General features: G+C 40.6%; 1 long non-coding RNA gene across 1 annotated transcript; it reads left to right on the forward strand.

Moving 5' to 3' along the window:
- Positions 1-749: 749 nt before the first annotated feature.
- On the forward strand, positions 750-2,959 carry LOC125017828. The gene is made up of 2 exons (XR_007113890.1): positions 750-1,008; positions 1,567-2,959. It is a non-coding gene; the product is annotated as an uncharacterized LOC125017828 (long non-coding RNA).
- Positions 2,960-13,156: the final 10,197 nt, after the last annotated feature.

Genomic DNA, 13,156 nt, shown 5'->3' on the forward strand with positions numbered 1-13,156 from the left:
GTAAGAAGTCAAAGCAGGGGCAGAAGAGAGTGACTCTTTCTTTTTGCATAACCCATGAAGCATAGGAAATGTAAATTAGCTGTCTATAAAATACCAATACGGTGTTTACTGGGTGTGCTGCTTGCAGGCCCAATCTGGCTGATACGTCCTTGCCCTTTTCTTAGGTAACTCCATGAATATTTATCACCCCTCCAATTTACACAGCAATGTGCATTAATTTACAAGTTAATTAAACGACCAACAGGACCTGATTTACAAGGCTTTAAATGGATCCTTTCACCGTCCCCTGCAATGAACGCATTACGTTTTTATAGGTTTATTTATTTAGAGAAGGATAGGGCCATGACTTTAAGGGTGCATCCTCTCAAAACAGATGGTTCCCCTTACTCTGGATTTATTCCCTCTTCTGTGCAAGCAGTGCATTAGAGTTTTTGAATGCACGCTAACCTCACAAAGAGTGATATTCTACAGGGAGTGTACGAATAATCAATTGTCCGAGTTATGTCAGAAGCCTGTAGCTTTGATGATCTAATCGCATTTAGACTCCTTAGGCCGGCCTTCGAACGTAAACAGCCTTGCTTTCCCCATTTGCTGAGTCACAAGCACATAACGTCTTATTCACCCACTGAACTGTCACTGTGTGTGACGATTAGTTTCATAAGCTTTCATAAAGTAGATTAGAATAGCCATGCTGATGAGATAAGATTAAGGACAAGCGGTGGGTGGGTGGGGGTGGATTAGCAGCGGTCACACTGCACTAACTGCCACCTAAGCCCCCATCAAATGAGCAGCACAAACATGGATAGATGGCGTCCAAACATCGCGCACAACATTCGGCCAGACTGCCTCATCTTATTAGCAAAAGGCAAAACAGATTACACACGAAGCCTACAGGGAGTCTGATCCATATTGTTGCGGCTGTGGTGTTTTGATGTTTTTGATCTGAAGACAATCCTGGTGTTATGTATCGTTCATGGTAAAGGATATTCTTGTTGTTGTTTTTTAATAGTAAGTACAACCCTTTTAATGCTTAAAACATAATTTATTTTTCTTATCTGTGTCCGTTATTTTGACCTTAATCAGAGATGAATGCTGAGACCAAGGATAGGGACAATACTTTTCTACATAATATATGTTAATGAGCTCAGAAGAAAAGGAAAAAGAAAAATAAATAAATAAAATTGGAAAAATAAAAAAAAAAAATTAAAAAAAATGTAATTTAATTCATATGGTTCTTTGGGAACCTAAATAATTAGTGAGTAAATCCAGGGTCAGAATACACTCACTGTGGAAAACAAGGACATAACAGCCACTTTGTTATACTGTATGTGCCCGGCCTCTTCTCCTTTAACACTTAAACACTGCTCCCGATGTAATTTCTCAAACTCCATACTGTCGGCAGGTAAAGATAATGGAGCCTGTTTTCTCTGAACTCGAGCACATACAATATGGATCGCTCCTCTCAGCCTCATGTTGTCTCCAGTAATTTACTTGATTCTCTGATCAATACGACAGCGCAAAATTGAAATTTCTCTTCTGGTTAATTTTTGCACTGATTGATCACAGGCGGGCCTGGACCTGGAGAAAAGACACCGCGTGCTCATGGACATCTTGGTGTTATTGGACATCCCCGCGCACGCACTCGCATCGAGCCACAGCGCAAGTGATTACACTTTTGATGACTTCAGTCGAGCGATCCGCTGGCGTGGACTTGTTCTGTTCTGTGTTGATCTGCAAATTGGAAACGCCATGCCATGGAAACTCAGATTTTCTCGCGGATTTCTGTATTTCTACAACGCCCTGTCAAGTGGTGAATGATGGGTGTGCATGTTTGATGAAGAACTGTGGAACTTCCCTTTTCTCTACGGCCTCTGCCTTACTGCCTCGTAATGTTATCACTTCTTCTTTCCACAAATGGGTTTGTGCACATACTCTGAATAACTTCTCATTTCCCAGGTCAGGTAGATTTATTCAACATGCACACCAGCAGAGACAGGAGACGTATCAGGCATGTGCAGCTGTGGCGTGCCTGTGTGATTCGGAGAGAAACCGATGATAATGCTGTACGTCTGCGGACTAAACATATACACAGACAACATATTTATTCATGAACATCCCTCTGCACATTAGTCTTGCGGGCACATACGGAGATAAAACAGCAGCGTGCCATGTAAAATTTTTAGCTCTGTGCAGCTTTGATTAAACAGATATGAATGCATATGATATTCAGGCTCCATAATACCGTCATCAGTCATTTGTCATAATTATGAGCTATCTGGAGCCACATGGTTTGATATAAATGACAATGATACATGTGCCCTCTCCCTGCCGCAGACAGAACGGGAGAAACAGATGACTGTGAGGGAAAGAGTGCATCAAATATAAAGATCAAATGTATCTCTGTTCACACAACAACAGCAACTCTATAAATTAACAGTTTACATTTGGACATCTGAGGCTATTTATTGATTTCGAGGGGAAACTGTCGACGGTGTTCGGCAGCTCACGCCGGCAATATTCATAACCTCATCCCTTACAGCATAATAACAAATCAGCATGCAGATGTTGTTTAATTGGAGGCAGCCGTAGTCCACACATTAGTAGTGGAAGGAAGATTAAAGGAATGTAGGTGTACATCATTTAAAAAGGGAACAGTGCAGGGTTTAAAAAGGAACTGTGTGGGAGCGTGTAGGAGGTCCTGCTCGTTCATTTGTTTGTTGTGTGCGGTGTGCATTCATTGTTGCTGCTACTTAGCCTCAGCTGACCTGCTGATGTAATATTAGTTCCTTCTCCTTCTCACACTCATCCAGTCGTGTTCTGTTATCTCCTGTTAGATATCTCTGACTGACACACGTTCACACAATAAGTGTATGCACTCATAAGAACACACACACAGGCAACACATTGTGTCCTAATACTGTGTATCATTTTTTTTTACTAATAAACTTACCAAGTCACAGTCACAGTCATCAAGTATGTACTGTATGTGAAATAGAGGGAAAACTGTGTCCATGAACGGCCGATGTGTAGAATTTTGGGGCTTTTTTTGGTGAGGTTTCACTTCGCAACCCTTGTCCAAGTTCAAAAGATGGAAGATGAATCAAGATGAAATGCTCCCAGTGTAGATGTGAATGACATATTTGATGCTACTCTGCCGATAGTTCCCTGTATCTGTAGATCATCTAAAGAAAAGTGTTAATCTGGTCCCTACCAGAGACAAATTAACAGTACCAGTTTTTTAGTCTTAACAGCTTAGAGCAAATGTTTTTTAAGCAAATGTTTATGCTTTTCCGCTGATCAAATCAAATGGGAGATGGGCAGCAAAATCCAATTACTGATGGTCACTTGAGACATATTTTAAAAGTATGTCTGTAGAATGGAACCATAATCTACCTCAACTTTCTTTGAAAACTGCATGAATATGCCGAAGGACGTAGAACAAAAACTGTAAGATAGACATTGGAGATAGTAGTTCGCTTTATTTTAAACCGAACAGCAGTTTCTATAAAATATCTAGACCTGGAGAGACAAAAATACAAAAACTCAAAGGAAACTATTATCACATGACTGCATATGGATTACAGCTTCTTCGTGTGGCGTCCACAAGTTAAAAACAGACTGAATGAAAGTGCGTTTGTGTTTGCCAGCAACACAGGATGTTTTAAAAATACACAAACAGCGCATTTTCAACCGTGTAGGACCAGTCAGCTTGCTTAAAAAAGAAATAATGGTAATCTGGAAAGATAAACATAACACTAGATGATCTCAGCTGCCGGGCTTGCATGATGTTAAAGGTCAAGGTTTAGAACCTCATTACCAGATGCTTCGGGATGACGGTTGAAGGCTTAGGGGGCATGCACACTCCACCAGAAGTGCTTCTCGGATCATCAGATGCTTTTAGATACTCGCTCCCAACGCAGCCTTCTGACGTCAGACGGCGGGGTGTCTGTGTCCAACCATTTCTGAAACATTCTCACTGCCATGGATGGCGAGCTCCTGGCCCCTCAGCCATTTTTGAATTGTTTCCAGGAAAAAGTGGGGTGATGGTTTCAAGTGAAAACTTCTCGTCGGTCAATAGTGGAAATGAAGAAAACACATTTACTGAAGTGCAATTTTTTTGCATTATCCTTTCACTTGTTTCACTGGGAAATTATGTACACATTTATTTGACCGCTAAAGCATGGAACTAAACACTATGAGGAGATGCACCGATCAGGCATAGTATTATGGTATGACCACCCACATAACATTGCGTAGGTCTCCCTTGTGTCTCCAACACAGTTGTGACTCATCAGAGAATGGGCATGGGTCTTCTGAGGGTTTCCTGTGGTGTCTGGTGACAGGCTGGTGTTAGTGGGGGACTCTGGGTCGTATTAGTTGAGGGGACGGGTCTCTAAGGATCAAGCTTGTTCCAGTGCATCGCCCAGATACTTGATTATAGATACTACACATGTCTTGTTTATTTTTTTTTTTTATCATTATTTTTAGGTGTCCCTAAACCAGTTTTGTGCATTTGCCTGTGTCAGGCTGCATCCTGCTTGGACTGGCTGCTTCTGTGGAGGAGTGTCATTGCTATGGGGTGGGGGTGCCTCGTCTGCTCTAGTGGCACATGTCTAAGTGACATCCACATGAATGCCAGGTCCACAAGTTTCCCAGCAGAACACTGAATTCTCAGAAGATGGTCAGTGTTATTTACTTACTTTACTTACTCTCGTCGGTGGTCATAACGGTTGTGACTGATCAGTGTATAGAGATTATATCCAAGCTTTTAAAATACTAAACTGCTATGGCTTCTGACCACTTACAAAAAAAACATGGTATATGTAAAATGTAGCTCCACCTCCATCAGGTACAACAGTAAAGCTCCACATAAATGTTGATGGTTTAGTATTAATAATGTGCTGCTTAATGGAGGATTAATAGGAAACACACTAAAAATGGCACAAATAGACAATGGGAGAGAGAAATAGCACACACCAAATGCGTAAAGAGGACCCACTGTGGTCTTTAGTTTTATTGCTCCCTCCAGTAGATCTTTTTTCAGGAATTGTCCAAATTAGATTTAGTTGAGGCGATGGCAACAAATAGAAGAAAAAAATATCAAATAATGACTGTAGCATTTCTGTTCCCTGCATTTTTAATGATATTGAAGGCAATAGGAGAAAAGAGGATTCACCTACAAAACCGTCCCTGCACGTGTGTCTGTTTTTTGTTTTTTTTGTTTGGTGCTTCATTAACAGGAAGTTAAGTGTCACGGATCACGCAGTCAGTTCAAGCTACAACTTGCCCTTTTTGTTTAACCTACATTTGTTTATACTTTTGCAAATTGGCGCAATAAAAGCCACGTTAATGCGAGCAGGTACAACTGAAGCATATATTAAATGATACAAGTGATTTCCCATGTTTTCATCATGTAAAAAGGGACATCTTTGGAATCTAGTCCCCGTCTCTCACGTGGCCCTGCACAACAATAGCAGTAATATACAGAGGGATATTCACAGGCACGTACCCACACACTCTATGACACTGTAACACAGAAGTGGAAGATGTTCATGGAAAAGGAAGGTGTCATTGCAAGTAATAACAGCAATGTTGTTACCTTTCATTTTTTTAAGTGTGTATACAGTACGGTATATGTCCATGTTAATTTCTATAGTGGCTTTACACTGTAGTATCAGAGTGCAATGATGGTGGTAAAATTAGGTAAACCTCTGTGTGTGTGTGTGTGTCCGTGTGTGTGTGTGGCACTAATTTGAATTAAGACGAGAATTAAGAAAGCGAGAGAGGTCATAAAGGTAAATTATGCATGTAGTGTAATTAGCCAATCGAGTGTTTAAATTAGATGTTGATGACACTTTGCCACAAATGAGAAGGTGGCACTCCCTCAGGTTAAAGAAGGCTCACCCCAACGACAGGAAAATCAACCCGACAAGGAGTGCAATTATATTTGTTTTGAAAGGGATGTGTCAATTCCCATTCACGTATAGGGCTACATTTTATTGTGCTTATGAAGTACAGTAGCGTTGCTTATGTGCTCATCTATAATTAACCCTTATGTTTCTTTGTTTTCTAATGACGCTATTATCAGGTAATTAGCTTATCTGATATTTGGCTTTAATTACATCTTCATCACATCTTGTAGTGTAATTATACTGTGAATGTCCAGCAATTTCAAACTCATTTGCAGACAACCCCATTAAGCTTGAATACATTTAGAAAACAGAGCTGTGAGTATCGCGATTTCCATGTTTAAGGCAACATTTGAAACTAAATAAAATAAAATAAAAACTCATTTGAAGTGAACTAAAATAACTAAGTTCTTGTCACTGACCGATATTTTAGCGGGGGTGAAAATGGGATGAAGGAGGTGCTACTGGAAGACGAGCTTTTCCAATTAACACACGTTCTGAGGTGCCGGGTTCAATTTATTCTAAAAATTTGTTATTATGACTCTCTTTTCTTAATAATAATCAAGAAGCAACATAACAATAAAATGTGGACTGATAAAATGGCAACTTAAATTTAACATTTTAGCTGTTATTTAAAACTAAGAGCTGGCCCTTTTGAAATGTCTCTGTGAAAAAAGTATATATATATATATATATAAATCCAATGACAGAAAACACAGTGTGCAAAGTAAGCTATCGAATTCTCTGTCAGATAGGTAGCTCTTAGCTCCTCCTTTAAAGGTAGATTTATTTATAATCAGTTTTTTAAAAATATAAATTGAAACTCAAAGAGTCCAAGGTGTTTCACCTGTGGTTTGAACAAAGATACCTAAAAAAACATGTCTCATTTGTCCCTTGAGCTGACTGAAAGAATGTCTATCTTAGGTCAGCTGTAAAAATGATCGCTTGCCCCATTTATCAACTGTAGATAAATAATCAGTAAGAGAGCTCAGGGTATCACCGATGTAATCATTTGGTAAGTCATCTACTGAGCTACTTCTGATGTTATCTTCTTACGGGAATATGGAGAAAACAACAAGGGGGCCAGGAACCTGTCTTGAGGAGCACCAGAAAACGTGTCGTCTCTCTCAGTCGCATGTTGTCTAAGGTAAAATATTTCACTAATTATGTGTGGGATTTATATTTTCTATTTTCACCACGATATAGAGGAGGGTACTGGCAAGCAATACAATTATTTCCATGCTTAAATTAATCATTCTTGTTTTGGAATGGTATTAAAACGTTATTAGTCAGGGTACATAAACTTCAAATAGCATAAATAATTTGTTGAATGCCCCTCGCGCACACACACATACACACACACACACACGACTACACTATAATCACATTTATCTGAAGAGCAACATGCTATGAGCTGAGCATGATATCTAATAAATTGAATGTCGATTGGGGTTGTAACGGAAATCTATACAGGGAGAGGCACACGCAGGAACACGCACACACACACATACATAGACAGCACACAGCCACATACACACACGCTCAGTCCATGCATGCACGCTGCGCTAATGAAAGAATCAGTTATAATAACATATCACAGGAATATAAATGCATTTATCTAACACTCCAGAGAGATCGTTCAAGCAAATAATTTGAAAAAACAAGAATATTTGCTATTATGTGGCATTGAAATTATTGATATGAGCTCACCCCCTGCACAATTAAAGTGGAAGTGATAGATAATGTGTGTGATCACTGGCTGCGCTGCACACGCACGCACACTATATAATGACTGCGCCATCACATGAATATGTAATGAAGTCTACACTGAAATTAGAAGGACGGAGTTTTATATCACTCTGCCCGCTCCTTTTTCATTTTTCTCCATTGGATTCCTCCTCCCCCATCTCCTCTTGTCCCTGCTTGAGGCCTGCAGCTCTTAAATATTTAACATTTCAGAATGATCTGTGTCCATCTCCCCGTTCTTTACAATGAATTTGATTTGCTTGAACCCAGACTATCCATGCAGAGAATTTAGCCATTTTTGTACGTTTACCTTCATACAGTCTGGAAGATTCCGAGGCATATTTCTTTCAACATGTGGTGGGTGGAGATCACAGAGAACCACATGCGTATTGTATAGTAGGGTAAAACACTGTCTTCTTGCCTGCCTGCCTCATCAGTCAGAGGCTGTCTGTGTGGGAAGTGACTAGAGGAGTAATGGAGTGGTTCTGGCAACTATGGGGGTGGAGGATGTGAGGAGGTGGACGGATTGCTAGAGAATTCAGGAAATGTCATCCTCAGGCACCGGACACCCCTTGTGGTACAGACAACTTTGACTGTCCACAATATGAAACACAGATATTGATAGATATCAACAATACTCAGCTGTAACAAAATATAAGGATAATGGAAAAGTCTGAGCATCTTCCGTCCCTGAAACTCAGAGAATAATCCAAGGACAGGCAATATATAATTAACAAACATTTTTGGTTTCGTACAACAAAATCTGAATGAACCCCTGATACAGCCCACAAGCTCAAACAATTAACAAGACCAAGAGAATACGAGCATTGTCGGGCTCCACTCAGGAACAGTCAAGATATAAGCTAAATCTTAATAGTCTGACAAACGGGAAACTTGATGACGGCATTAGATGAAATCTCAGAGAATGGCTAAATTCAGGAGGATTCATGTCCTGGTAACCACTGATTTATGCACCAAATTTCATTGCAATACAACTAGTTATTGAGGTATTTCAGGGAAACGCAATACGATGGACTGACAGGCCAATCGCCATCCTGAATACGCATCAATGAGCCACATCATTGCACTAGATGATACATTCTTTGTTATGAGGACCACATGTACACAAGATGTATAATAAATGTTATTTGCATAACCATGGTTGGGGGAAAAAGAAACAGATACTATATATTTGTAACTTGTTGGGCTTTTAAGCATCTTTAAGCAAGAACCATAGATGGAGTAGAGAAGTGGGATAGGATTTAAAGAATTTTATCCGTTTTGCAAAAGACAACAAACGCATTTAATATTGCTGAAGTTATCATTCAAAGACAGTATCTTTAACACACTATATTGTCCTTTAAGACACTATAGATCTAGAAGTCTGACAAATGGAGATCAGCCATACAGAAACATTAATATCTCAATCATTTGCTTAATAATGGCTTTGTTTAGGTGACCATAACTGATTGAGATGAGACAGGCCCTAATTGTGCATGCATTAAGCGCAATTCAATATTTCAGATATAATGATTTTTTAACCGAATTAAAAGAGGAATGAACTGAATAATGAAACGCCATCTGAGGGTTTGACACGAGGGGGCAGGGAGCCTGAGCTGAATTTTTTTTTTTTTTTTTTTTTTGCAACCACCACAACACTGAAAATGTCTGTCGCCATTCGCCGTGACTGAGGCTGCAGCACAACCCTTCATTTGCATATATTTACATACCAGCATTTCACTCATTCCATTCTCTGTTTAATGGGGTTTCAACAAGATGGTAGATTGAGGACTAGTTAATGAATACCTTATGGGTACAAACATTGTGGTACTGTGCATGAATGCATGGGTGTAGGTCTCTATATGTCCATGTATGTGTGGGTGATGAAATGTATATTTGCGCACACAGTGCCCCAAAAAAATGCTAAAGTGAAGTCAATCAAAGGATGTATTTTACATAACATTTTAAAAGCACAGGAAACGCATGGCATAGAGAACAGACATTCGGTCAACGCATGGTTGCTCTTGTGTACAGAATAAATTATAAATTGAAAGGATGTAAAGCAGAGTCATTAGATATACATTTGAATCTGGAGGCCTTTGGGATGTGAGAAATAGCAGTCTCTCAGGCTGCAGCCTCAAGAGTCCTGACAGTGATAGCGCGTGGAAGGAGCTTTGATATGCAAGAAATTGGGTAGCCGAGCCTTCGTGTGTGACGGTACTCAACCGGCAGGATTTGCCACCACCTTCAACGGTTTCACTTGTCTTCATCAGCTGTCGTGGCTTTTCTTCAGTTACACACTGTCAACCTTTAATAAATATAGACTAGACACAGTAGGGGTCTGTCAGCATCAATTCAGGTCATTTATATAGTTTCGGTCTGGAAAGCCTCGCAGTTAATCATTAAGTTGCTCATGCACCAGCGTCAACAAAGCAGAGAATTGCTTCACAACATCATCTCATCCTCTAATTGTGATTAAAGGAGCCGACATCTCTTCCACACCTCTATCTGAAATGAAGAAATGTAGAGATGATTATCATGATGACTGCTTAATTTGCAGCAAACGCAAAACTGCCTATGATAACAACAAGGTCTCGTGTGTGTATATATATATATATATATTATAATTTTATTCTAACCCTTCCACCCACGGTGCTTCTCTTTATTTAAATATTTTCTACATTAGCCAACTGGTGAGGAATGCTAACCTCTGACCCAGGACGTACAGCTTTGACGCGTTTCAATAAGTATTAGCAATGTGTCATGTATAACAAAGCCAAATTTTGATTTAAAGTGCACCCTCCTTTCAATTCAGCCACAAAAATCAGTCAGTCAAAAACACAATTGCACCGCCTGCATGTGGTCATGACTGATGATTTTAAATATGCCACAAATTAATTAGGGAACTGTGTCACTGCCATCAGGATGCAGTATAAAAATGGGACGCTTTACAGACCAGCAGCAGCAGCAATGGGGACTGCGCTCTACAGTGAACCTGTGGTGTAGTATTTATACTGTAAAGTTTATTTGCAATAATCCATAAACCCATAACCCATACAAACATACTGCAGGTGGAGAGGGGAAAAACAACCTTCTTTAGGAACAGCTGTGTGTGTGTGAGAGAGAGAGTGAAATGATAAGGGTGACTGGGTCAGCCAGTAAATCTAGACCTGGCAAACTATGTTGTTGCCACTATGTTGCTTTATGTAACAGTTGGTCAGCTGATAGAGGAGCAGGGGAGCCAGTAGTGGAGACTATAAACATCAAAGTTTCCAGAGGGAAAGGCCAAAGGCATCCCTTATCTCTCTGGAGGGGACTGCTGTCTCCCCTTCATAGTGTTCTCCTTGTTGCCTATGGTGATGGAAAAGACTGATGGTACACAAATAGAAAAGGTCAGAAATACGTATGCATGCACAAACAGGAGGTAATCAAGAAAGGCTAAGTCCTGCATCCTTCACACATTCTGTCGCCACAGGGCTCCCGGCATGCGATTGTGTGTTTAATCTAAAGTCTCCAGAGATGGTGAAGGACAGCCACGCTCTGTAATACTGTTGAGCCAGCATGTGTCGCCACGGTGTAAGCACATTTTCTGACGTACTCAGACCACTGTTGAAAAATGGCTAACGCCTATGAGGGTCCCACGACAACAACTCTGTGACAGCATTTGCGTCTGCGAGCGTGTGTGTGTGCGTGTGTTTGTGTTGATGCAGGTGTTACTCTGGCCTTGACAAAGGCTAATGGAAGGGTCCATTAACAGCACAACAATCCTAATAGTACTGTAAATACTTGGCCTGCTGGTGTAATGATAGCTTTGTTCAATAATTCAGCACCTGCTGAGAAAATCAACAGTTCAGCTTTCTGAAAGAACAAACAATATCGTAGACAATGTCATTGGATAACCAGTGGCACAAGGCATCCCAACAGATTATGTGCCCCGTGCAAAAGTTCAGAGCAGCCTCTGATGAGGCACCTAATATACAGTATAGGTGTAATCAAAGAACCGCAGTCTTTGTCTAGCCCGTGTGTTTTCTTGCAGTGATAGTAGATGTAGCAGGTTGGCCTCAGCGCACGTCGCCCTTTCATCTCCTGTAATTGGGCTTCTTTTAGTGGGAGGCCATTTGTTAATGGTGCTTGTGGTAAGTGAAGACTTCACTCAGCATGCAAATGAAGCAGCCAAGCCAATAAGAGATTCCAGCACCCAGCTTGTAATATTAACTGAGGTAATTTAGCATGAAACACGGTATAAGGTTATTTACTAAGCATCATATTCTGTTGTACATTTGTCCGCTGGATAAATTGTAATGTAAGGTATGGTGTGTTTTTTTTTTTTTTTTTTTAATCAGCCAGTGCCTACTGTGCAGTGAGTGAAGAGCCATAGAGCCCTCCCTCCCCCGACATTTACCAGGGGAAAGTGACATTAAGATAGATGTCAATGTCATGCATAACCAGCTGTGCATTTATTTCCAAAACATTTAGTTTCATTATCATTAGTGGATAATTTACACTATGATGTGACAAGACCATCAACGACAAAGGGGCTGCTTCTATCAGTTTGGTTTACCATAGCTGAAAGTGAAGGTCAGTCACGGATGAGATTGTGAGTGTGACATGGTCACTAAGTGTGTCTGAGCTTTATTATCAGTTATGGTTAGAAAAAGAAGAAGAAGAAGAAGAAGAAGAAGAAGAAGAAGAAAAAGTTGTTCTGTACCAAAAATGTAATTCTAACTAATAGCCTTCACACCTTTATCTGCTAATGTTCACACATCACCCACAATCCTCTTTTTCGCACACGGAAAGAACAGTACCTAATCACCCTTCCCCAAATGTGTGAAGGCTGGACAGAGTGTACCTTTTCTCTCCGCGAACGTGAACTGCATGCTTAACCAAAGCACGAGGATGCATGCATCCTAACTCCCGTGCTGCCCTCCCCACTTACGAGGCCCTTGTCAAATAAAGCAGATGCTCTGTGCAGATGAATGAATTCATGAAACATTGCTCCGCTGCTTTCTGTGCATCTTAATCAAATGTTCTGCGCCTGAAATTACACCAGATAAAATGTCAAATCCAGGAATGCGCCGGGACGAGACGCAATCTCACAGGGTGAACTGTTGACCTTACCTCTTCCATCTTGCCTCCACGTCTGTGGATGTTCCCATAGTTCCCTTTTTGTCTGACATTAACCTACACAGGATGGGGTTTACATCTTCTGTTCCCAGTACTAGACGCGGACGGTCCGTGAATGCCAACCATCTGATCGCACTGATGGTCCAGAAGGGCCAGACAGACCCTCCTGTGTAGACTGCCTGTTCTTTTTCATCAATAGTTGATTCTTCTTGTTGCTACTGAGATTCTGTCTAAAACAGAGATACAATTTAACGCTAGTCCATTCAATTTCAATCAAAGCAGTTGTGAGGTTTATGCATTAGCTGTATATGAAGTTGGACAAAGTGTCATTTGAGGTGACCCACTGGTTCGCAATGGAGCTGGTTTGCAGCCCAGAT

This window comes from Mugil cephalus, chromosome 12 (genome assembly GCF_022458985.1).
Source record: "Mugil cephalus isolate CIBA_MC_2020 chromosome 12, CIBA_Mcephalus_1.1, whole genome shotgun sequence".
NCBI lineage: Eukaryota > Metazoa > Chordata > Actinopteri > Mugiliformes > Mugilidae > Mugil > Mugil cephalus.